The sequence below is a fragment of the Chiloscyllium plagiosum genome, chromosome 1 (assembly GCF_004010195.1).
Source record: "Chiloscyllium plagiosum isolate BGI_BamShark_2017 chromosome 1, ASM401019v2, whole genome shotgun sequence".
Lineage (NCBI taxonomy): Eukaryota > Metazoa > Chordata > Chondrichthyes > Orectolobiformes > Hemiscylliidae > Chiloscyllium > Chiloscyllium plagiosum.
In genome coordinates, this window is record NC_057710.1 from 101,570,420 (window position 1) to 101,593,297 (window position 22,878).

The window sequence follows — 22,878 nt, forward strand, 5'->3', positions numbered from 1 at the left end:
GAACTCAGCACCGCCTTCCTAATCTGCAATCTTCTTCCTGACCTATCCGTCCCTACCCCCACTCCAGCCTATCACCCTCACCTTTACCTCCTTCCACCTATCGCATTTCCAACGCCCCTCCCCCAAGTCCCTCCTCCCTATCTTTTATCTTATCCTGCTGGACACACTTTCCTCATTCCTGAAGAAGGGCTCATGCCCGAAACATCGATTCTCCTGCTCCTTGGATGCTGCCTGACCTGCTGTGCTTTTCCAGCAACACATTTCCAGCTTGATCACCAGCATCTGCAGTCCTCACTTTCTCCTCGTGGTTTATATGGATATCAGTAAGACATTTGACAAGGTGCCACACGGAAGGCTAGATGAGAAAGTAAGCAGCCTGGGATCCAAGGCTAGTTGGTAATCTGGATCCAAAATTGTCTTGCAAATAGGAGGCAAAGGGTAATGGTGGAATGCTGTTTTGTAATTGATAATCTGTGAAGAGTGGTGTACCACAATGTTTGGTGCTAGGACCTTTGCTATTTTTTGTTTATATGAATGACTTGGATGGAAATGTACAAGATATAATTAATAATTTTGCAGACGACAAAAAAATTGATGGTACTATTGATAATGAAAAGAATGGTCTCCATCCGATTTTGATCAGCTGGTAAATTGGGCACAGCAATGGCAGATGTAGTTTAATCCTGATAAGTGCAAGGTGATGCATTTTGTGAGGTCTAATAAGGGAAGAATATACACAATGAATGGTCAGTCTCCACAAAGTACTGAGGAACAAAGGGACATTGATGCTCAAATACATAGATCCCTGAAGTTAGGCAGGGTGAAGAAGGCTTACAGGGTACTTGCCTTTATTGCCAGGACATAGAGTATAAGTGCAAGGAAGTCTTTTTGCAACTAAATAAAACATTGATTGGGCCACAGATGGATACTGTGCAACGTTCTGGTCACCACATTATCAGAAAGGCATGATTGCCCTGAAAAGGGGTCAGAGGAGATTAACTAAGATGTTGCCTGGGATGAAAGGTCTCTGATCTGAGGATAAACTGGATAGGCTGGGTTTATTATCCTTGAAGTAGAGAAGGCTTGGGGTGCAGGGAGGGGGTGGGGAGGGGCGGTGAGGGGATCTGTTTGAGGTATACAAAATTATGAGATCATGAGAATAGATCATAAGAGTCTCTTCCCAAAGGCAGACGTATCCAAGACCAGATGGCTAAAGTAAAGTAAAAAAGGTGAGGACCAAAATGTTTCGGAAAAGATAAAAGGAGGATTTCTTTCACTCAAAGAGTATTCAATATATAGAACATGCTGCCCGACATAGTGGAGGAGATCAGATACTCTCACAACATTTGAAAAGCATCTGGATGTCTCTTAAAATGTCAAGGTATTGTAGCCCACGGAACCAAACACAGGTAAATAAGATTAATGTAGATTGGTGTTTGTTGGTTAGCATAGACATGGTGGGCCAAAAGGCCTGTTTTCTATGCTGTATGACACTATGGTTCTCTGATTCTATAAATGATCTTCTCCAAACTTGTCAATATCTTCAAGAGCCTTCTGTGTACCATCTCTGGTACAATTAAATCTCTCTCGTAACCTTACTTTTTTGTTCTTTTTCTTCAGCTCAAAAATGCAACACCCATACACTAATCTCAATTTCCTGCACTTGTCCCACATTCTTGAATAGTATGATATTTCAAGTGCTCATTCAATTTTTTTTCTAAAAGATTGTAAGGTTTCCAGTGTCCACTAACTTCCTTGGCAGAGCATTCCAGTTTCCCACTACCTTCCGAGTAGAAAAAGGTTTTCCCAAATCCCCATTGAATCTCCTGCCCCTTACCCTAAAACCATGCCTCTTTGTTATTCCACAACCAAGTGGAAAAGCTTCTTCCATTCACCTTGTTCATATTCCTTATAATCTCATACATCTCAATTATGCTCCCCCTCAGTCTTCACTGCTAAGGAAAACAATCCAACCCGGTCTAGTTTCTCCATCGTAGAATCCCTACAGTGTGCAAACAGGCCATTTAACGCAAAAAGTCCACACTGACCTTCCAAAGAGTATCAGACTCATTCCCCTACCCTACTACTCTACATTTCCCCTGACTACATTTCACCTAACCTACACATCCCTGAACACTATGGGCAATTTAGCATGGCCAAGTCACCTAATCTGCACCTGTGGGAGGAAACTCATGCAGATTTAGGGAAAATGTACAAACTTCACATAAACAGTCACCTGAGGCTGGAATCAAACCTGGGTCTCTGGCACTGAGGCAACAGAGCTAACCACTGAATTACCTTACAGCTCAATTTCTCAGGCAACATCCTGGTGAACTTCCTCTGTACCCCCCGGTGCTATCACATCCTTCCTGTAGTGAAACGACCAGAAATACAAACAGTGCTCTAATTGTGGCCTAATCAACATTCCATACAAATACAAATTACCTCCTTGCTCTTATACTCGATACCATCACTTATGAAAACAAATGTCCTGTATGCCTTTTAAAATATCCAATTCCTGTGCTCTGCCGACTTCAGGGATGTGTGAATAATTACCCCAAGATCCCTCTGTTCTGCTGAGCTATTCAGTGCCATTTTCTTCTTCATATCTTAACTTGATGTTCCACAACTAGCATGTATCTGAACCAAGATGTTGGAAATTGATCATTGGGTCTCCACATAATTGGGATGAGCTGCCTTCACAGGTAATTCACTTGAGAGAATAGATGATGATTGGACTACCTGTTAAGTGCCAAGAAGAAGAATAAAACAGATTGCGGGTGACAAAATGATAAAAGACTACTGTAGACTCAGAGGAGTCCTACAGCCTCTCCAGCTTCATAGTGACATTGTTTGAAGGATAGTAAAATTTAATTATGCTTTATTGGTGGCAAAATAATCATTGACTCATTCTTAATTTAAGCTATAATGCCTCAAATTTCATAATAGCAGAATTATCTGGAAAAACTAAACACTGAATATTTCATCCTCAATTGATATAGTTTGTGGTCATTTTACAGGAAGTTCTACTCCAGAGTATCATTGAAAGCTCGAGGTGATGGCATTTTTAGAAACTAGAAAATGAAATTTGAAGCACCATTGAGTGAATGATAGACTGATGAGTCTTCTAAATGTGCAATCAGCACTAATTTTTCAGATTCCAGTGTAACATATTTCCTTGGTTTTGGCATCATTGAACCCTTCCATAAGGGCATCTCAGATCTGTGATCCAATTCTTCCTGTCTACTATCCAGGTAACCACTCACATAACACAGGACTCATAAATAACGTTTGTATTTTACAGCAGCTACTGAGATGCTTTGTCTGTTGCTACGTGTATTTCCCATCCTTATGGAGACCTCCAGAATAGATAAAGAATTCAACCTAGATAAAGCATGGCTACAAGGCATCAACTGGAGGATTTGAGCTATAGGGAGAAGCTGAACAGGCGAAGGCTGTTTTCCCTGGAGCATCGGAGGCTGAGGGGTTTACAAAATTATGAGGGGCATGGATAGGGGTAAATAGGCAAAGTCTTTTCCCTGGGGTAGGCAAAGTCTTTTTTCTGGGGTTGGGGAGTCTAGAACTAGAGAGCATAGGTTTAGGGTGAGAGGGGAAGGATATAAAAGAGACCTATGGGACAACTTTTTCACACAGAGGGTGGTACGTGTATGGAATGAGGAAGTGGTGGAGATTGGTGAAATTGCAACATTTAAAAGCATTTGGATAGGTATAGGTATAAGAATAGGAAGGGTTTGGAGGGATATGGCCCGGGTACTGGCAGGTGGGACTAGATTGGGTTAGGATATCTGGTTGGCATGGACGGGTTGGACTGAAGGGTTTGAGTCCATGCTGTACATCTCTAGGACTCTATAACTGGTTTATTTTACCTAATAAATGAGCAGACTTCTACTTTCAGATAGAGGGCAAAAGAAAATCTTCTCAGTTATGAGTACTGGGACATCGTGCAGCTCAGTTTCTGAGTGTACCTTGAGTATTCTGTCTAAACTTGTCAAAACTAACCTAATTCAGACATTTGATGGTATTATTTTTTCTTGGATATTCTTGATGAATCAATACAGACTAATGTTACACTGTCTGCTGCAGTACAACTTAGAAAGGACTGAAATCAATAATGTTCAGGGCTGCGGTGTGGTTGCTATGAACTACTTCATGGAATTTGTTATTTGACCTTCTCAGAACCTCTGCAGTTTTCACTTTTAATCTTGATTTTGGATAATTTCTTGCTGGCCATGACATTACATTCTTAAGTTCTCTACCTGAAGACTGGTCTGACACATTTCACCTGGACCTCTACTAAGGGCAAAACAGCTGGCACAGTGATCAAACCCAATGTTGTTTGCACCAGTCATCCAAACAATTATGGATTAGTGGTGCTGGAAGAGCACAGCAATTCAGGCAGCATCCGAGGACAGGCAGAATTGCTGTGCTCTTCCAGCACCACTAATCCAGAATCTGGTTTCCAGCATCTGCAGTCATTGTTTTTACCTTATCCAAACAATTATGCCAACCAATGCCAAACCACCCTCCATTCCAAGGAATTCAAGTTGCTTTAGTAACATACACTAATATATGCATGTTGTAGTCTGGAAGCCTGGACCTATAGCAATGTTTGTACAGATTCCAATTCATATTTTCAACCAATGGCTGAAAAGGAATATCTCCCACTCCTATTGTCTGCCATTAATATATGTTACTGTCTTATGAATGCCTCTTTCTTGGCCATCTATATACATTGAAATTTGAATACAGAGCTCCTGGCTCAGAAGCAGTGACATTACTACTATGACCCAAGATCTCTCATTACACATACTGAATCAGCATATGGTTTGTGCTAACTATTTCAAAAACAAAAATTAAAGATTATTTAGCCTGGACTGATAGACAAAAGGCACTAATATGTAACAGCAATTTGATTATTTTAAAACCAAAAAGAATTCAAGGTCATACTTTTGATGGAATATAATCATGGCAATCATCTTTCATTGATAGCGAGCTCATCAGTTTATTAATTTTCACCTTTTACAGATCAACAAATTGGATTCAGACAAGCATCTGACATCAATGACAGCCAGCTGTTCATAAGCAACATTTAGATTGCTGGCTAGCATTTAGATCTCGGGCCTAAAAGACTAATTCATCCCTTTAACTGATATCTTTGTAAAAAGAAACATCCAATTTTAAGCTCATATTTGACTAATTTAAGTCAGTGACAATTCAGCCAGTCAGAAGCCAGCTCTCTGTGCTATGGTAATGATATATCACGTGAGGTGAAGCAGGCACCGTTCAAGGATTGATTTTACATTAGGAGGTAGTGCAGAAGCAGGGTGCGTTTTTGTTTTGTCATTTCAAGCTGGTTAGTGAAATTTATAACTTGGTTCAAATCCATGCTTTGCACTGAAAACTGTTCATTTACCTGTTTAATTTGCAGAGAAAATCAATGGCTTCTTTCCAGAGCCTCAATCCGACAGGTGTACTGATGGTCAAACAAAATGCATTCGTAAGTAGTTTGTATTCAATGCCTAAATCTCACAATGTATATATTGTGCAGTAAAGGATACTTGGCATGGGGAATGCAAAAATCATAGCTAGTCCCATCATGCCATTACACCACTGACAGGGCTGAATGGGGAGTTGCTCATGAATCCTTGTTACTATGAGAGGGATAGCCAAACAAATGCAGAGTATTCAAATAAAAGATGAAAAATAGATATTTCTACTGAAGGACCATTCTGTAATGATAATATGACAAATTTATTGTCTGCTATAGGCATAGAGAGTACTTAGCAGAAAAAATACTGCAGATGCTCAAAACCTGAAACAAACAAAGAACGCTGGATAAACTGCAGCTCTGACATCATCTGTGGAGTGAGAAACAGAGTTGACATTTTTTGTTTGATGTTTTAGTTCTGAAGAGGAGTTATACTAGACTCCTGTATTAACCCTGTTTCTTTCTCCACAAATGCTTCTGGACCTGCTGAGTTTCTCCAGCATTCTCTTTGCTTGTTTCAGATTTCGAGCATCTGCAGTACACTTTCTGCTCAGTATTTATATCTTGGACATCACAATCTCCTGGGAGGCAAACAACAGCCACACCTTCAGGAAGAATTTATGGACCGGGATTCACCCATGTTTTCCTTGCTGGTCAGTGATCCTCACATTTTAATAGTTGCAGGTTTGACCATAAGCAGACAGGAGGTTCATTGATGCCTTTCAGATAAGTTCTGATGAAATGTCTTGGGTGTGAATGCCCAGTTATTCGTCCAAGCAGGTGCAGTGGCAAAAGCAAGTTTGACTGTACAGTTCATGATCGATACTGAAGTTATATGGGCAGGCCCTATTTAATATAGGTTCTGCTCACAATCTTGACTCTTTTGCCACAAGTCCACCAAATAACAGTGCCCTACTGTGAAAATAAAAGTAATTTTGAGCCACTATGCAACTTGGTTTGATGGTTTTACACAACAGGTGCAGTATTAGAAGATCCTTGAATTTGAGTTCATTTCTTTTTTTTCCCAGATCTATTTGTGTTGAAGTGCAACAGAGCTAATATGACTGAATTCTTTACTGATGACTATTATATCCCAGAGGCCATAACTTCACAGCAGATGAGAAACCATTCCATTTTCAGGAACAATGGAGCTGGATTTGAATGGCAGAGCTCACTTAAGGTTTCATCAAAGCTCCTCACCTAATTGTGTCTCGCACTCTAATGGCTTCAGGTGATGTTGAACTGCATTTGACAGATAACCCCATTTCTGACTTAAGAAATGACAGTACTTTTTGATGCAATCTTCTACTTTATAGAGCCTTTTTTTTATCATGTGTATGTGTCTCCAGGGTGGGAAGGCCATTGTGTCAAAACAGTTTGTGCTTGACTGAGCAGAAAACATACTTACTTGGCATTGTATTCAGAAAAAGCACTCTGCTTTGTGCTCTTGCCATTTTAGTTATTAAAAAAAAATCAATTCTGGTAGTATTTCAAACAATATAGTATCTAGGTCACAAAAATGCACATTAAAAAGATTTAGACCTGATTATAATGAGAATTATTTAGATACAATCCTACATTAGATTATCATCAAACACAAACTTGCCATCTTGATCAAAAGGAACAGGAAGGTTAAGTCAAAGAAAAACAATAAATTCTAACACAATGGGATAAGGTTCCTGATGTTATATGAACTAATCTAATTGTGCCTCCAATCATTGTAGTTAACTGTACTGCATTGCTTGATTCAAAGAGGTTTTAGAAATAAGGCTGCAGATTTTTATCTTTGCAAACGAGCTGTTAGTTGACTCTAATAAAGTCAGTAACTGGTTTATGTTGAGTCACTTATGTCAATCAAACTGTACCATTTAAGGCCACTTTCCACATGGACTGCAACTATCTCAAGTGCAGGCATGACAAAATGACAGGCAGTTAAGTGACAGGTAAATCTGTGTAGGCTGCCTGGCAGTCACAGAAGGGAGGGGGGAGGTTACAGGGCTGGGGGCCAGGGTGGGTCCTCAATTTGCATGCATTTGTGCCAGTAGGTTGTTATTTAGATTAGATTCTCTACAGCGTGGAAACAGGCCCTTCGGCCCAACAAATCCACACCGCCTCTCCGAAGAGGAATCCATCCAAACCCACATCTACCCCTGACTAACGCACCTAATATTGCGGGCAATTTAGAATGACCAATTCACCTGACCTGCACATCTTTGGATTGCGGGAGGAAACCGGAGATCCCAGAGGAAACCCACACAGACACGGGGAGAATGTGCGAACTCCACACAGATAGGTGGGAATCAAACCCAAGATCCTGGTGCTGCGAGGCAGCAGTGCTAACCACTGAGCCTTTTGCTCTTGATTCCCATGGTTTCCCCTCTTGAGAATGCACTCTAAAAAGTATTTACCCCTGTCACTGGTCGCTAGTCCATCCTGGAAGACTGGGAGTGCTGTACTAGGAGTAAGCATGCCCACTTTGATGGCACTGCTGAGTTTTGGAGGTGGGTTCCTTAGTCAGGTGGAAAGCTCACAGGTTACCAAGTAGCTGCTACAAGGGGCACAATCTCTTGCAGGCCTTCCACGTATAAGTCAATGTGGATATCTCTTGTGCATTTGCAGGCAGAGAAAGTGACACACGAAGCAAAGAAAATATGCCCAATGACCATAAAAATGTCACAGGGAATCTCATGATATCTGGCCATGCTATTGACCAAAAATTTAAATAACTCTTAATCATAGAATTCTTATAGTGCAGAAGAAGGCCATTTGTACTGCACTCACAATGCTTATGTAAGCATTGTGCCTTCATTCTCCCACAATGCTTTTGCTTTCCCTCATGGGATCAATTACATTATATCAGTTGGAGATGACATTACCTGTCAGGTGTCATCTATCTTTACTTGTTCGTCTTCTCCTGCTGACTAACACTGTCCTCTTCCTGCGCCTTTAAGTGTGACTTTAATCTTGATGAAAATCTATCTAGATCAGCTGACATTATGATACCTTTTATACTTTGGAAAACCCAAAAAAAGAATCAACCAACTGGAAAGGTGCTAGAATACAAATGCAATTAATGTAAAGATTTTTGACTGAAAGCATGAGAGGACATATTGATCCCTCTGGCTCACCCATTTTAAATCAAAGAACATGGTCTCTCTCTCTCGTGACAATGGGTTCATATGTCAAAAGATTTTGTTCATTTTGAACTTTTCTGTATCAAGTTTTTGATACTTTCCTGTCAAAAACAAATGCACTTTTGGACAAAACCTTCAGCTGAATATATCTATTTAGCGTTGAACGCTTCTATATTTTATCAGGCTTTGAGCATTCATGAGAAGCATGCAAGTAACAACACTGAGGAATATTTAACAGCTTGACAGATCTGACAGTTTCATTCATAGGTTTCAATGTAGCATAAATTTGATGCATGGAGGATGCATGGCAGATCTTTACAGACTCTGACAGTGACAAGACTGCTATGGGAAATATTTCTGCTTGAATAAAGGCAGTACAAACAAGAAAGATCACTTCAGACTGTTATCTGTTGCTCACTGCATTCAGGTTACAATTTTTGCAGTCAAGTACAATAGACTGCAGGAGCATGATTCTAAGTATTTGTGCAGTAATACTGAATTAATTTTGCACCTTAATACAAGTTAAGCAAACAGGTAAGTGATGACATGTTGATAAAGAAGGGCAATAGAGATGACCCAGATAATTATAGACCAGTGAACCTTCCATCTGTTGTAAAAATGTTTTGGAAAGGATGATAAGAGTTAAGATTTATCATCTCGCAAGCAACAATTTGATTGTAGATAGTCAACATGGTTTCGTCAAAGACAGGTCATGACTTACAAACCTCGTTGAGTTTTTTTTAAGAAGGTGACCAAGCATATGGATGAGGTTAGAGCAGTTGACGTGATGTACATGGACTTCAGTAAAGCCTTTGATAAGGTTTCACATGGTAGACTGTTGGAGGAAATGCAGAGGCATGGGATAGAGGATGATTGAGCAGTTTGAATTTGACTTTCTGAAAAAAGGCAGCGAGTGGAGGTTGATGGAAAATATTCAGCCTGGAGTCCAGTTACTAGTGGTGTGTCACAAGGGTCTGTTTTGGGATCACTACCATTTGTCATTTTTATAAATAACATGGATGCAGGCATAGGTGGATGGGTTCAGTAAATTTGCAGATGACACTAAAGTCAGCAGAGTGGCAGACAGTGTGGAAGAATGTTTTAGGTTACAAGGGGACTTGGATAAACTGCACAATTGGCCTGAGAGATGGCAAATGGAGTTCAATGCAGATAAATGTGAGGTGATTCACTTTGGGAAGAATAACAGGAAGACGGAAATACTGGATCAATGGAAAGATTCTTGGTAGTATGGATGTGCAAAGGGGTCTTGATGTCAACGTACATAGACCCCTGAAAATTGCCACCCAGGTTGATAGTGCTGTGAAGGCATATGGTGTTTTAGGTTTTATTGGTAGAAGAATTGAGTTCTGGAGCCGTGATATCATGCTGCAACTATACAAAACGCTAATGCGGCCTCACTTGGAATATTGTGGACAGTTCTGGTCGCACCATTACAGGAAGGATGTCAAAGCACTGGAAAAGGTGCAGAGGAGATTTACCAGGATATTGCCTGGTCTAGAGGGAAGTTCTTATGAGGAAAGGCTGAGGGACTTGTGTCTATTCTCATTGGAGAGACAAAGGCCAGGAGGGGATTTAATAGAGACATCCAAGATGATCAGAGGAGTAGATAGAGTGGACAGTGAAAGTCTTATTCCTAGGATGATGTCAGCTTGTTTTAGGGGGCATAGCTGCAAATTGAGGGGTGATAGATTTAAGACAGATGTCAATGGAAGGTTCTTTACTCAAACAGTGTTAAGGGTGTGGAATGTCCTGCCTGCCAATGTAGTTAACTCAGCCACATTAGGGGCACTTAAACAGTCCTTGGATAAGCACATGGATAATGATGGGATAGTGTAGGGGGATAGGCTTAGATTAGTTCAAGGTTGGTGCAACATCGAGGGCCGAAGGGCCTGTTCTGTGCTGTATTGTTCTATGTTCTGTATTCTATTACCACGAAGGTCCTACCTTCTTAAGCTCGCTCCTCATCTGAGATGTGGTGAACTTCAGTTTAAACTCACCATCAGTCCTCTCTTCCTCTCTCTCTCTCTCTCTCTCTCTCTCTCTGAGAGGGCAGCCCTACAGACTTGTAGAACTATGGATATTTTATCTTTATATTTGTCATTAAATGTTGTTTTATATTGAATTTTGCTATGCTTTGTACCACAGTGATGTTGCAGAATTTGCTTTATTTGTCAATTTATTAAACTATGTATTCTGTAATATTGCAATGAATTTTTCAATAAAATGTTTGAAATGTATTACTAGCTGTTCTGCAATGATTTCCAGTCTTCAAACCTTTTAAAATATGTTTATTTGCTCTGGTGCATTTTTGTTTTATTGACTGGATTTTCCCACATTTTTCATGGATTTCTGACTTTTACTAATGAACTGGGCGAACTGCTTAGTCTAGGGTAGTCCCCTATCCCCTGCAACCTAGATTGAGTTTTGCATGTTCATCCAAGGCAAATATCATGGTCTGAATGGCTTCTGTCTATCAGGTCTGCACCAACAATCTGAAGAACATCCCATCCAGACCTAGCTCCCACCCAGGACCCATACTTACCATGGCTAATTCACCTAGCATGCACATCTTTGGATTGTGGGAAGAACTGGAGCACTTAATGGGAACCCATGCAGATACAGGGAGAAACTGTAAACTCCATGCAGACAGTCGCCTCAGGTTAGAATTGAACCCAAATATCTGGTGCTGAGTCATTGATGGACATTGACACATCTTTCACTATCTAAATAACCAAATGCTTCACTTTACACTAGTTTTTAAATATGTTTCTCTGACTACAGCACTTATAGATCTTTGAACAAAAATCAAAGCTCTCTTTTTATTCCTAGAGTCACGCAGCACAGACACTGACCCTTCACCCAACTTGTCCACGCCGACCAAGTTTTCCGATCTAAACTCGTCCCATTTGTTTGTGTTTGGTACATATCCTTCTAAATCTTTTCTATCCACATACTTCTGTCCAATGTAACTGTACCTGCATCTGCCACTTCCTCTGGCAGCTCATTCCACATATAAACCACCTTCAGTCTGAAAAGGTTGTCCCTCAGGTCTCTTTTAAATCTTTATCCTCACATCTCAAAAATATAGTCCCCAGTTTTGAACTTCCCCACCTGGAGGAAAAGACATTTGCTGTTCACCTTATCTCTGCCTATCATGATTTTATAAACCTCTTAGGTCAACCCTCAATCTGCTAAACTCCAGTGAAAGAAGTCTGAACCTATCCTTATAACTCAAACCCTCTAGTCCCAGCAATATCCTTGTAAATCTTTTCTGAACCCCCTCCAACTTAATAAAATCTTTCCTATATTCACTTGTGGCACCTGGGCATCTCCAGCTGGTCTAGCATTTATTAACTGTCCACAGTTGCCCTTGAGAAGGTGGCGTGAGCTGCCTTCTTGAGCCGCTGCAGTCCATGTGTTGTAGGTTAACCCACAATGCTCATAGGGAAATTGTTTCATGATTTTGACCCAGTGACCCTGAAGGAACAGCGATATACTTCCAAGTGAGGATGGTGAGGCTTGGAGGGGAACTTGCAGATGGTGGGGCTCCCATGTATTTGTTGTTCTTATCTTTCTAGAGTGGTTGTGTGGTTGGAAGGTGCTGTACTGTTCTATCTTCTGCATTAACTGGCTAACTCATTAATCTAGAATCCCAAGGTAATGTTAGAGGGACAGTAATTTGAATCCTACCGTGACTGATGTTAAAATTTTTCAACAAAAACACCGGTTGTTCTGCTATAATACAGTGAATTTGCATTGAGGAAATGTGTAACAAAATTGACAAATTGGGGATGGTATTTGCAAAGCGCGAACTTTTAAAAGGTGTTTCGGCAGTAATGCGATTACATCGCCAACTCTTTAAGCGCTGTTTCTAAAGTGTGATTTTTCTCTAACGCGAGGTTGCACAAGAACACAACCATCACATTAGAGCAGAACTGACTGTAATATGTTTCACTGACCCCTCTGGGCAGTTAGGGATGTAAAATAAATACCAGCTTACCCAGCTATGCCCATTTGCTATGGTGAAATGAAAAGAAAAACTGCAGGTAGGCCCTTTGCATGGGGCTTGAGACCAGTTTGTCATCTGTGGGACTTGGGATATGGATCCATCAATCAAAAGTGTACATTCCTGGTCTAGGTCCTGGATATTGGGAGGGGTGTAGGAGAATAAAAATCCTTCTCTTTCCAATGAGCCCTCTCGATCCCTTTATCCACAACTCACTCCAATTCACTACACCCCGCCACTCTACCATGCACCCATCCCCACATCAGTAGTCTGCTGCCTGGATTGCTTTGACATCCTGAGACCCAATACTTGTCCTTATTGATAACAGCCACAGCTTCCACTAGAGTATTGCTAACTTCAAGAGGTCTCTGATTGGCTGGCAACTCCTTGTAGGCCAGGTTTTGTTTCCAGGAATTGGCCTGCACTGGCCTCTTCAGTGTCTGATTGGCCTATGGTGCAACGGGCTTTCTGAAAAAGTGTCAGAATGTGTCTCACCATCTAGTCAGCCATTAGGCATTATCCCTGATCCCTGAAATTAATCAGGGGTAGAGATCCAATATAATTGATTGTCACAATGTTTTTTTCTGCTTTGTGCTGAAGGAACTGAGAATAAATGAAAATAAAATCATCCTTTATAGTTGGTTTCTCATAGGCTTACACACTTTTGACTAACAGCTTTTTATCCCCCCAAGTGTTAGCTCTTGCTAAAAAAAAGATTAAAAATAGTTGTTGTAACAAGTGTGAGTGACAATATAGTGACATCACTACAATTCCGATAGCTTAATTTTAAAAAAAATCTGTGGAAAGAGATTTTACAGGACAGTCTAATGTCTTTAAAATTGAAACATCAGCACTATCTTACTGTGGGAGAAGAGCTTCAGCCTAATTATAAATTAAGTGGAATGGAAAATGAAAGATCTCCTCTCAGCCTGTCCAAGAATTTGTCATTTTTCTTACCCGAATCATTCAGAAACCCTACAAAAAAGATTTCATCACTGTAGCAAAGAACTTCATTTCTCTGCATGAAAGGCTGAGAGGCCGAGAGTCTTTAATAACTGCAAAGTACTATAACTTTATTACGGTTTTCATAAATAAAACATTCAAGATCCTCAGAAACATTTTGTTGGTGAACTTCATGTGCATGATGGAAGGGAATTAGCATGAAAGTGCATTTTTATGCCTGCATGAGACAGAGTGCATAATTCTCAATTTTGTAAGTGAGGTAATTTAATGCAGTGAAGGGGAAGCTGCAAACTTTAAAAAACCTAACTTTTCTAATCAACCTGTTCAGACATATTATTATACTCCTGTGGAGCAGGCAGGATTTCAATCGACGTCTCAGTGTAGAGGAGGAAATCTATCACTGCACCACAAGAGAATTTTCCAACAAGTGAATGGTTTGAAAGAGGCAACCAAAGAGGGTGAGACCTGAAAGCTGAAGTCTAGAGGCATTAATTAGGTGAACCGATAGGTAAGTGACACAATTTAAGCTCCTTTTCTCTCCTTAAACCGGGGCAGTCGTTTAGCTTGGTGCAGGGAAGATCCAAGTGTTGTGTTAAATTTATAGGTATAAACAAATGAACATTAAAACATAACTATGGATAAGCGTTGAAATCCAATTAGTTAAATAAAACAAAGTAAACATAGCAAGGCAGATGATGCATTGCACCTGTAGATTATGGAGGTCAGTGCACACCGACCTGATCCACAGAAACTACGTCTGCAGTAGGTGTCTGCAGCCGTAGGGGCTTCGGGTCAAAGCTGTGGCCTCTGCTCAATTGCACTATTTAAACTACATGGCACATATAATGGTTTAATAATCAAGTCAATGGGAAATGAAAATTCCATGAAGTGTAAAGTTTACTTGTTTGATTGCTGGAACAAATAAATGAGAAAAACATTCTTAACAGTTTAATGTATTACAAACATTTAAGAAAATAGTTTGATGAAATCATTTTCAAAACATACGTCAAGGACACATGTTGAAATTAACTTCACCTCTAAAGGATTGCTTCACAGTCAATACTACATAAAAGAAATTAAAGTCAAAATACAACCATCAGGTAGACCATTATCAAACATGCAACAAATCAAGATATGGTTTGAGTATGCCCACATTTAGCTAATAATTATAATAATTTAACTGCAACTGAGACGAGTGGAATTCTTGCTTATATCAAAGTCAAGGCACTTATCCAACTGAAGAAAACAGAATTAGATACATTACAACTGGGCAGTGTGTAATCTGTACAAATTGTATCTATCACGGTTCACAACACTGGAGAAAATAGGCAATCTGAGAATAAAGAAGAAATGTTACTTAGAGAAATACCAGGAACAGCCGTGCACATCCTTGTACTGGAGATTTAATAAGGATTACTCAGGGTCATAAAACCAGTGAGTTGTCAAGAAAATAATGTGCCTTTTCTGGAGAGAGGATTAAGTTGTAACACTCTATCCTTGACAGGTTATTATGCATTTGTAATATGAGAATTACAAGAAATAAGGAGGTGTCATTCAAAGCTGAAATTAGGCACAAATGTGTTTTCTATGTTATGATCCCAACAGAGGTTATCATTTGACAAGTCAGATCCCAAACTGAAACCTGGCCTGAGAGCATTTTTAAAAAAACTTAATGACATGGTCTTTCATTGAAATACAAAATACACAATGCTGATTCAGATTCAGTTTTAACAATAAAACAGAAGTTGTTATTACACAAAAAGGAATGAATGCAAAATAGAACAAACCAAATTATTTGCACATAACACTTGTTTAAACTTTTGGAAACACACAGTAAGAATACAATGTCATTATCAATTGCATCCCATGACAGTTCTCAAACACCAGAGTGAATGCCTTTTTCTCTCCCATGGAAGGCTTGATTTAGCTGTGGCTTCAATTCCTTATTCATGAAAACCTAATTGCCTCTTCCTGGATTTGTTTTAAACTTTCACTTAAACAGAGCTTCAACTTTCTCAGATTCAAATAACACCTCCAGGATATTAACTAAATGCTTCTCACCTGGAACTTTGTACTAATTCCTTTTTCCAAGGTGATCTATTTTTTGACATTTTTAAAAACTATCTTTTCCCTGTCTCAGGACCAACTGATTTCTATCCAGATTCAGCTAAAAACTGTGCAGAAAAGCCTGAACTAAAACACACAAAAAGAAAATCTTTTTATATTTCTCTAAGCGGTCGCCCAAAATCCAGACTCTATCTAAAAGCTGAATTCACTTTTCTTTTACTTTGTTCACTCATAGCCTTTCTCAATGTCAAACAAAATCCACTCAGCTCCAAAACTCTTTCTCAGACCGTTTGTCAAAGGAAATTACCATGACTACAAATATATTCATAAGTTAATCATTGAACCATTCAGACTCACAGAAAACCCACTTGGCTTTAGTTCAAAATTCAAACTTGAAAATAAATTATATCAAAATATGTATAAGTTACATTCTTACCTGTCAAATAGGTTGGAATGATTACTAGTTGACAATACACTATTGTCAGCAATATATTCGTAAAATATCCATTGGTCACAAATATGTTACATGGAGTTCGACGTACGGCTAGTAATTAATCACTTCCTGCTGGTGTATATTTGACCATGTCCTCTTAATCACTCCATTCAATGATTTCATGCCACCTTTTCCAATTTGGCAGAATGCTTCATAGGCAGCGTAAGACTGATGAAAATCTATCACAAACTACTGTTGGCCAAGGAAGGATCTAAATGGTTGTTCAAACTTGCAACATTAAACAAACTTCTGTGACATATACAACAATATTAAAGTTGCTTAAGTAATTTAATAATGGATGCTATAGATAGTTACAAGATCATTAACTGCATTTGCAGCAGCAACATCCTTTCCTAATCAGACACATTTCAATACCAATAAGACCATTAAACAGCCAGAGCATCTCAAATTACTGACTTCTAACATGTTGTTAATTGGAAAAGTAAAGATAGAATTCATTTGACAAGATACATAACAAAAAAAAAAAAGGCTTTCGTAGAAACACAAAACTAGGTTCTGGAGTAGGCCATTCAGCCCTTTGAACCTGCTCCGCCATTCATTATGGTCATGGTTAATCCTTCAACTCATAAGGTAAAAACAATGACTGCAGATGCTGGAAACCAGATTCTGGATCAATGGTGCTGGAAGAGCACAGCAGTTCAGGCAGCATCCAAGGAGCTTCAGCAAAATCGACGTTACGGGCAAAAGCCCTTCATCAGGAATAATGAAGGGCTTTTGCCCGAAACCTCGATTTTGCTGAAGCTCCTCGGATGCTGCCTGAACTGCTGTGCTCTTCCAGCACCATTGATCCATTCAACTCATAAGCCTATTCCTTCTCTTCCACATATATACTTTGATCCCTTTAGCCTCAAGTGCTAGATTGAACTGCTTTGAATTTCCTCTTCTGCTTTTCTAAGGAAGACAAGCTATGACTGTTTTCTTGTTGCACAGATTACAGAAAGACATTATATTTTAATACAGCGTTATGGACCCAGCCAGGCCTCTTAAAATATTTCAAGAAGGTAGCCCAACCCTATCTTTGCTAGTTGTTTAAGCAGGTGTAGATGTGGGTAATCCAGGAGAAATGCTGCTTTAAAACCAGTTTTAAACAAAACAGAATTCATTTACAAAATTATTGAATGAAACACAAACAGAAAGCCGAATAACTTAACCTCTCTGAAAACCCAACAGATCTTCCCAACTTAATGATGTTGTTCCAAATACTTGCAACAATCCCCATAAACACCCCTTGGCACAAAAGGTAAAATCAAACAGATTCTTACAGGAGAGAGGTCAGAGAGAGAATGCCAGCCTGGACTGCTTCTTTGGATCCAGTAGCTTTTCAACACACTACTTCTGCTAAAACCCAAACCAAACTAAAGTAAAGCTGAGCTGGGAGAACTGGCCACTTCTCTATCATTGAATAATTGTTCTTTTTTTAAAACTTGAAAGCCTTTTGCCTGAAGCAGCATCCGTTAGCTATAATCAAATTGGTCCAAAAACCCTCCAACCCCAGACTTTTCAGCGTCTGTGACATTTACAACCTCTCTGAAAAAATAGCCAAAGACAGCAAAACCTTGTTAAAGGAGCAGCTTCATCACAACAGGTAGATGGAACCATGGTTTGTGATGTTCTAATACAAAAAGATCTCCATTTCACTCTCCATTATGTAGTCAGTCGGTTATGTAGTCAATTGAGCAGTTGGCCATGAAATCCATTGGTTAGCTGTGTACATAATGTAACAGTAATGTGAGCAAGCACAAAACCTCGATGAAAGTTAAGTCTGAGATACCATATCGATGTACTTCCTGATGAAGGGCTTATGCCTGAAACATCGATTTTCCTGCTCCTCAGATGCTGCCTGACCGGCTGTGCTTTTCCAGCACCACATTCTAGACTCTAGTCGCCAGCATCTGCAATCCTCACTTTCCCCTATACCATATCGATGTACTTGATTAGTGTTGTTATTAAATTTCAAGAAATCTGCCTCCACAAGAACACTGCCTTTGTGGAATACGTTACATAGGCTAACACATGAGGAATTACATCACGCCATGGTTGTAGACTATGGGCACTAGAAAGCTGATGGCAGCAAATAGACATTAAAAGTTGGTGGCAGTAAGTTGTCATTATAATTTAATGGCAGAAAATTGTTAAAAGAACAGGTTTTAGCATCTGCAGGAGTTATGAAAAATTATTTTACTATCATCCATCATCTCTCAGAGTTCAGAGCTGACCTTCAGCATTAACAATTAAGTCTGAAGGCTACACTCTACATAGAATTGCAGCAAGCACAGTGGAGACAGTTGTGAATATATGCTGTTCATCTTTCATACAATACAAAACAATGCCACTGGTGTGATTGATTTAAATAAAAAGCAGAAATGCAAGAGCTCATGACAGTTCCAAATTGGTAAAAAGTGATCCTCGAGTGAAGTAGAGCCCAGAAGACCAGAGAGAGAAACACAATCTACATATCATTAAAGCTATGCCTGCGCTCATGTTCATTGGCCAATTCTGTCATTTTGTTCTCTTTAGAAAACAGCACAAGAACAGAGAAAAGGCACAGTTGGCATCACCCAATGCATTTCTGGAGCCAACACAACATGCAGACAGGTTAAGCTTTTGTCATTCGAGTGAAAAAGAAACAATATTAGTAGCATCAAGGTGAAAAACAAAAAGAGAAAAGCCAACAAAATGAAACCTCAAAACACATTAGACTGCAATATAATTTTTTTTTGTGCTGGCATTTTAAATTGAAAAAATCACGTAGTCAAGATGGAGAGCAAACACTTGATTACTGATTAGCACTCCAGAGCCATGCTGTCAGAAATTCAGTTACTTAAATAAAAAATTAGGCTGTATTTTAGAGATCAACAGACAACTGATTTTTAAAAAATGGCAGGCAGTTAAAATTCCTGTTAACTTTGAAGATGTATTGGCGTTTCCAGTACTGATTGCAAAGATCATGACAAAATTGTTATGTGTTTTAAATGATTTACAATTTAAGGCAACTTCAAGATACACAGGGTTTAGTTTATACAATGCCAGCAACAGCCAAGTTAAACAATCAAAAGTTCCCAAATAAAAATCAATTTTTAGACAAATGTCAATGCAAAGGTATAGGATGTAATTTTACTGAAGTTAACTTAGTTGTAGGTTTATGCAATGATTCTGTTGCCTTAAATGCTTATGAGAAACATTATTAGACAAACAATATACCATGATGCACTGCCAGAAGCGTGCAAGTTCAAAGCAATTTTAGCATGCCAACAGCATCTACAGATTTTTGGTTCTCAACAAATATTGCACCAAACAGGGTCAGTAATGCCATCAACAACTTTAAAAGAAGTGCAGCATTACTGGTGAAAGATCATAGCCAACCTAACATCAACCCTCACTGTAAGTGGAGTACTCACATTCAGAATATACTCAAAATGAAACAAAACATCATTTACAAAGTTCAACACCACTCCCTGCTTGAAGAAAAATGGCATTCTACGTCTATGTTTAGATTCAAGCTGATTGAACACTACACACACAAGATTCCAGTCCTGGAAAAGCTTAATTTCATGTTTTCAGATACCAAGGATTTTTCTAAGCTTGATGCCATGGGTAAATGTTAATCCATACTTCTTTCTCAAGTAATAGGAACTACCGACTTTTAGATAGGCTTTTGGTAAATACAGTTTTCTCAGGTTATCACATGGATTATCCATCAGCCAAGATGTCTTCCAAAATGGTATGGATCATAACATATTCTACTAGATGGTCTCTGCTCACAGATGATATTGCAGTTCTTTGGAAAAGTATATAGGAGCATGACACAGACCTTCATCAGATAAGGACAGCGACAAGAAAAATAGGGTCGTGTTTTCAATTGCATAAATAGTCCATTAACATAAGCTGAATTAACTACTCCACAACAGGTATTAGACCTGATCATACCAAAATAGAAGACACACTGAAGATTCCTATATCACAAGGGAAAGGTGACTTACAAAGATGCCTTAGTTTCTTTAACTTTTTATTCCCAAATATTCTGAATTACGCAAATAAATTATCTCTGAAATTTGCTTCACAAAAGGTACATCTGATAGGATGATTCCAGCATTTTAGTCAATTTCTTAAAAATATTCTATCATCAGCGAGTACGTAGTTCAATGTAAAGTCCATCTAAGCTTACCATGTTGGAAGTAGATGCATCCCTGGAAGGCCTAAGGATAGGATACTGCATTTGGTTCCAATGTGCTTCTGACAGCTTAGAAAAAATAGAAAGGCTCTAATTTTTGAAACACAATGGTTCCATTTGTACCTATTCAGCAAACATTTCATATTCATACCAACCACAAACAATTGGAAATGGTCTGAAGAAAGCCTCTCACAAATATACCTGCATGCCAATAACATCTGCTTGTGAAGGACATGATTTTGAAGAACTATACAAACCAAGCTCATAGATGGCTATTCCTGACGCTCAGAAAGCTTCCAAATTCCACTGAGAACAAAGGTTTTCCTCCAGATTTTCAAGCAGATATTATCAAATCCAATTTAGAAGATAGTCTCCATGTTGATCTAATACATTTTGGGTTATGGTCAAGCAGAACAGATTCAGCAAGCCCTGCCCAATGATAGCCAACTGCAACAGCTCAAGAAGAGAATCATAAAAATGTGGGCAGTACATATTTTACAGGTCACTCAGCAAGAAAACTCTTCCTCGTTATTCCGAGGTAAGCTAGAACTTTTTGGAATTATTTTTTAAAATAGACAAACATGATATTCCACAAGCTGTACATCTTTTTTTTATTCATTCTCGAGCTGAGGGCATTGGTGGCTAGGCCAGCATTTATTACCCATCCCTAATTACCTCGAGGGCAGTTAAGAATCAACCACATTGCTGTGGGTCTGGGGTCACATGTAAGCCAGACCGGGTAAGGATGGCAGTTTCTGTCCCCAAAGGACATTAATGAACCCCAGATGGGCTTTTCCCAACAATCAACAATGGTTTCATGGTTGCTATTAGACTCTTAATTCCAGATTTTTAAAAATTGAATTCAAATTCTAACATCTGCCATGGTAGGATTCGAACCTGGATCCCCAGAACGATCCAGGAGTCTCGGGATTAACAGTCCAACAATAATACCATCTCCCCATTGTCATGTAGCTGACATGGACATGGAAAAACAACTTGAGAGGTTAGCCCATGAATCCACTGTACTCTACTTAGAATAGCTTCCTCTGATCTCTTTTTATCCTTGCCACCTTTTTTCTTAAATCCACTCTTGGATACTTTGGCCTCAAGTCACTGACTCAAGACATCGTTCAACAGCAGTATTCCTAAACTCTTATATTTATTTAAAGGCTTCATTTTCTTGGTTAAGCTCGCAACTGTTTCATTGTTTGTCTTTGCATTCACGGAAATGCCACTGAGGCATCTGCTGCCGAATCATTACAAACAACTATCCAAACAACCTAAACCTCCTCTTTGAGCTTGAATTGGATGATATAGATTCCATAAGGGTGGAGGTAAGACAGAAGAAGGAGAAAAAGACAGTAGGATGCTTACAGTAGGTATGCTGTGGAACAAAATAGATGAGGTGATAGTGAGTACATGTAAAATGGGTATTATATTAATCATGGGTAACTAGTCTTTATGTAGATTGTGAAAATCAAATTGGCAGAGGTAGCTGTGATGGAGAATGCAGAGTGCATTTGGGAGAGTTTCCTAGAACAATACATTATGGATCCAACCAGGGATATTTTGGATCTGCTTATTTGTAATGAGATTAATAAATGATGTCAATCCCCTTTGGAATGGTGCGAAGTGTTTTAAGTGAAAAACTTGGGTCAGAAACAACTGGATTTAAAGGACAACTCCAGAATTGTCAGGAATGGAATGGCAAAAGGAGTTTTGCAGAAAAGATAATGGAGGAATAACAACAGATGTTTGAAAAGATAGTTAATTATTCACAGTAAACACGGATACCAGTGAGAAAGAAGAATTCTCTGAAGGTTACAAAACAACTATAGTCAAACAAAAACAAAAACAAAAAAAAAAAGTTAAGGATACCATCAAGTTGAAAGAAAAACAAAATTTGAGGATTCTGGGTAATCCAAGATGGAGGATGGGAAAAATTTCTGGCTGTAAGAGCCGCTCCTTTTTTTTTGAGGCATTTTAGGCGTTGGAGGTGATTTCCTCGAATTCCAGGAGCAGCAATTACTGTTTTATATGCTGTCGCCATTGTTTTGGAACTTTGGAAAAAAACGTCAAAACAACAGCAGTTTTAAAAGAGAGAAGAGCAGACAAAGGAAGCACATGGTGAGGACAGTGCAGGAGAGAGAGAGAGAAAAAAAAAACCTGCACAGTTACCGCCTTTGCGGTTTGAATTCGTGTATCGCTGGACATCGGAGTGCATCTGGGAAAATTGACAGACAGTGAATTTTACAACTAATCTTGGAGGAACTGTTGGACGAAGTACACAGCACAGAATCAGATAAGTAAATTGTTGTTTTAAGTCTGTCCAAGAGAAAGGCTGCAATAGTGGGTACAGTGGATTCTTTCTTGATTATATGTTTTTGGAGATAAGTCTCTTGATTAAACTTAAAATATAAGCCATAGCTATTAATTTAACCTGGGGCAGTGTTTGTAGAGGAATAAAACGGCGTTATTTTTTGGGTCTGTAGA

At 39.1% G+C, this 22,878-nt stretch overlaps 2 long non-coding RNA genes across 2 annotated transcripts in view; one reads left to right on the forward strand and one right to left on the reverse strand.

The window, feature by feature from the left end:
• Window positions 1-22,878, reverse strand: part of LOC122555735 — a 46,614-nt gene that overhangs the window by 9,062 nt on the left and 14,674 nt on the right. The window contains exons 2-3 of the long non-coding RNA XR_006313349.1: window positions 20,380-20,454; window positions 5,435-5,494 (exon numbers count right to left, since the gene is read on the reverse strand). This is a non-coding gene — a long non-coding RNA (uncharacterized LOC122555735). The remainder of the gene's footprint in view (window positions 1-5,434; window positions 5,495-20,379; window positions 20,455-22,878) is intronic.
• On the forward strand, window positions 3,096-6,865 carry LOC122555739. The gene is made up of 3 exons (XR_006313353.1): window positions 3,096-3,254; window positions 5,450-5,518; window positions 6,538-6,865. It is a non-coding gene; the product is annotated as an uncharacterized LOC122555739 (long non-coding RNA).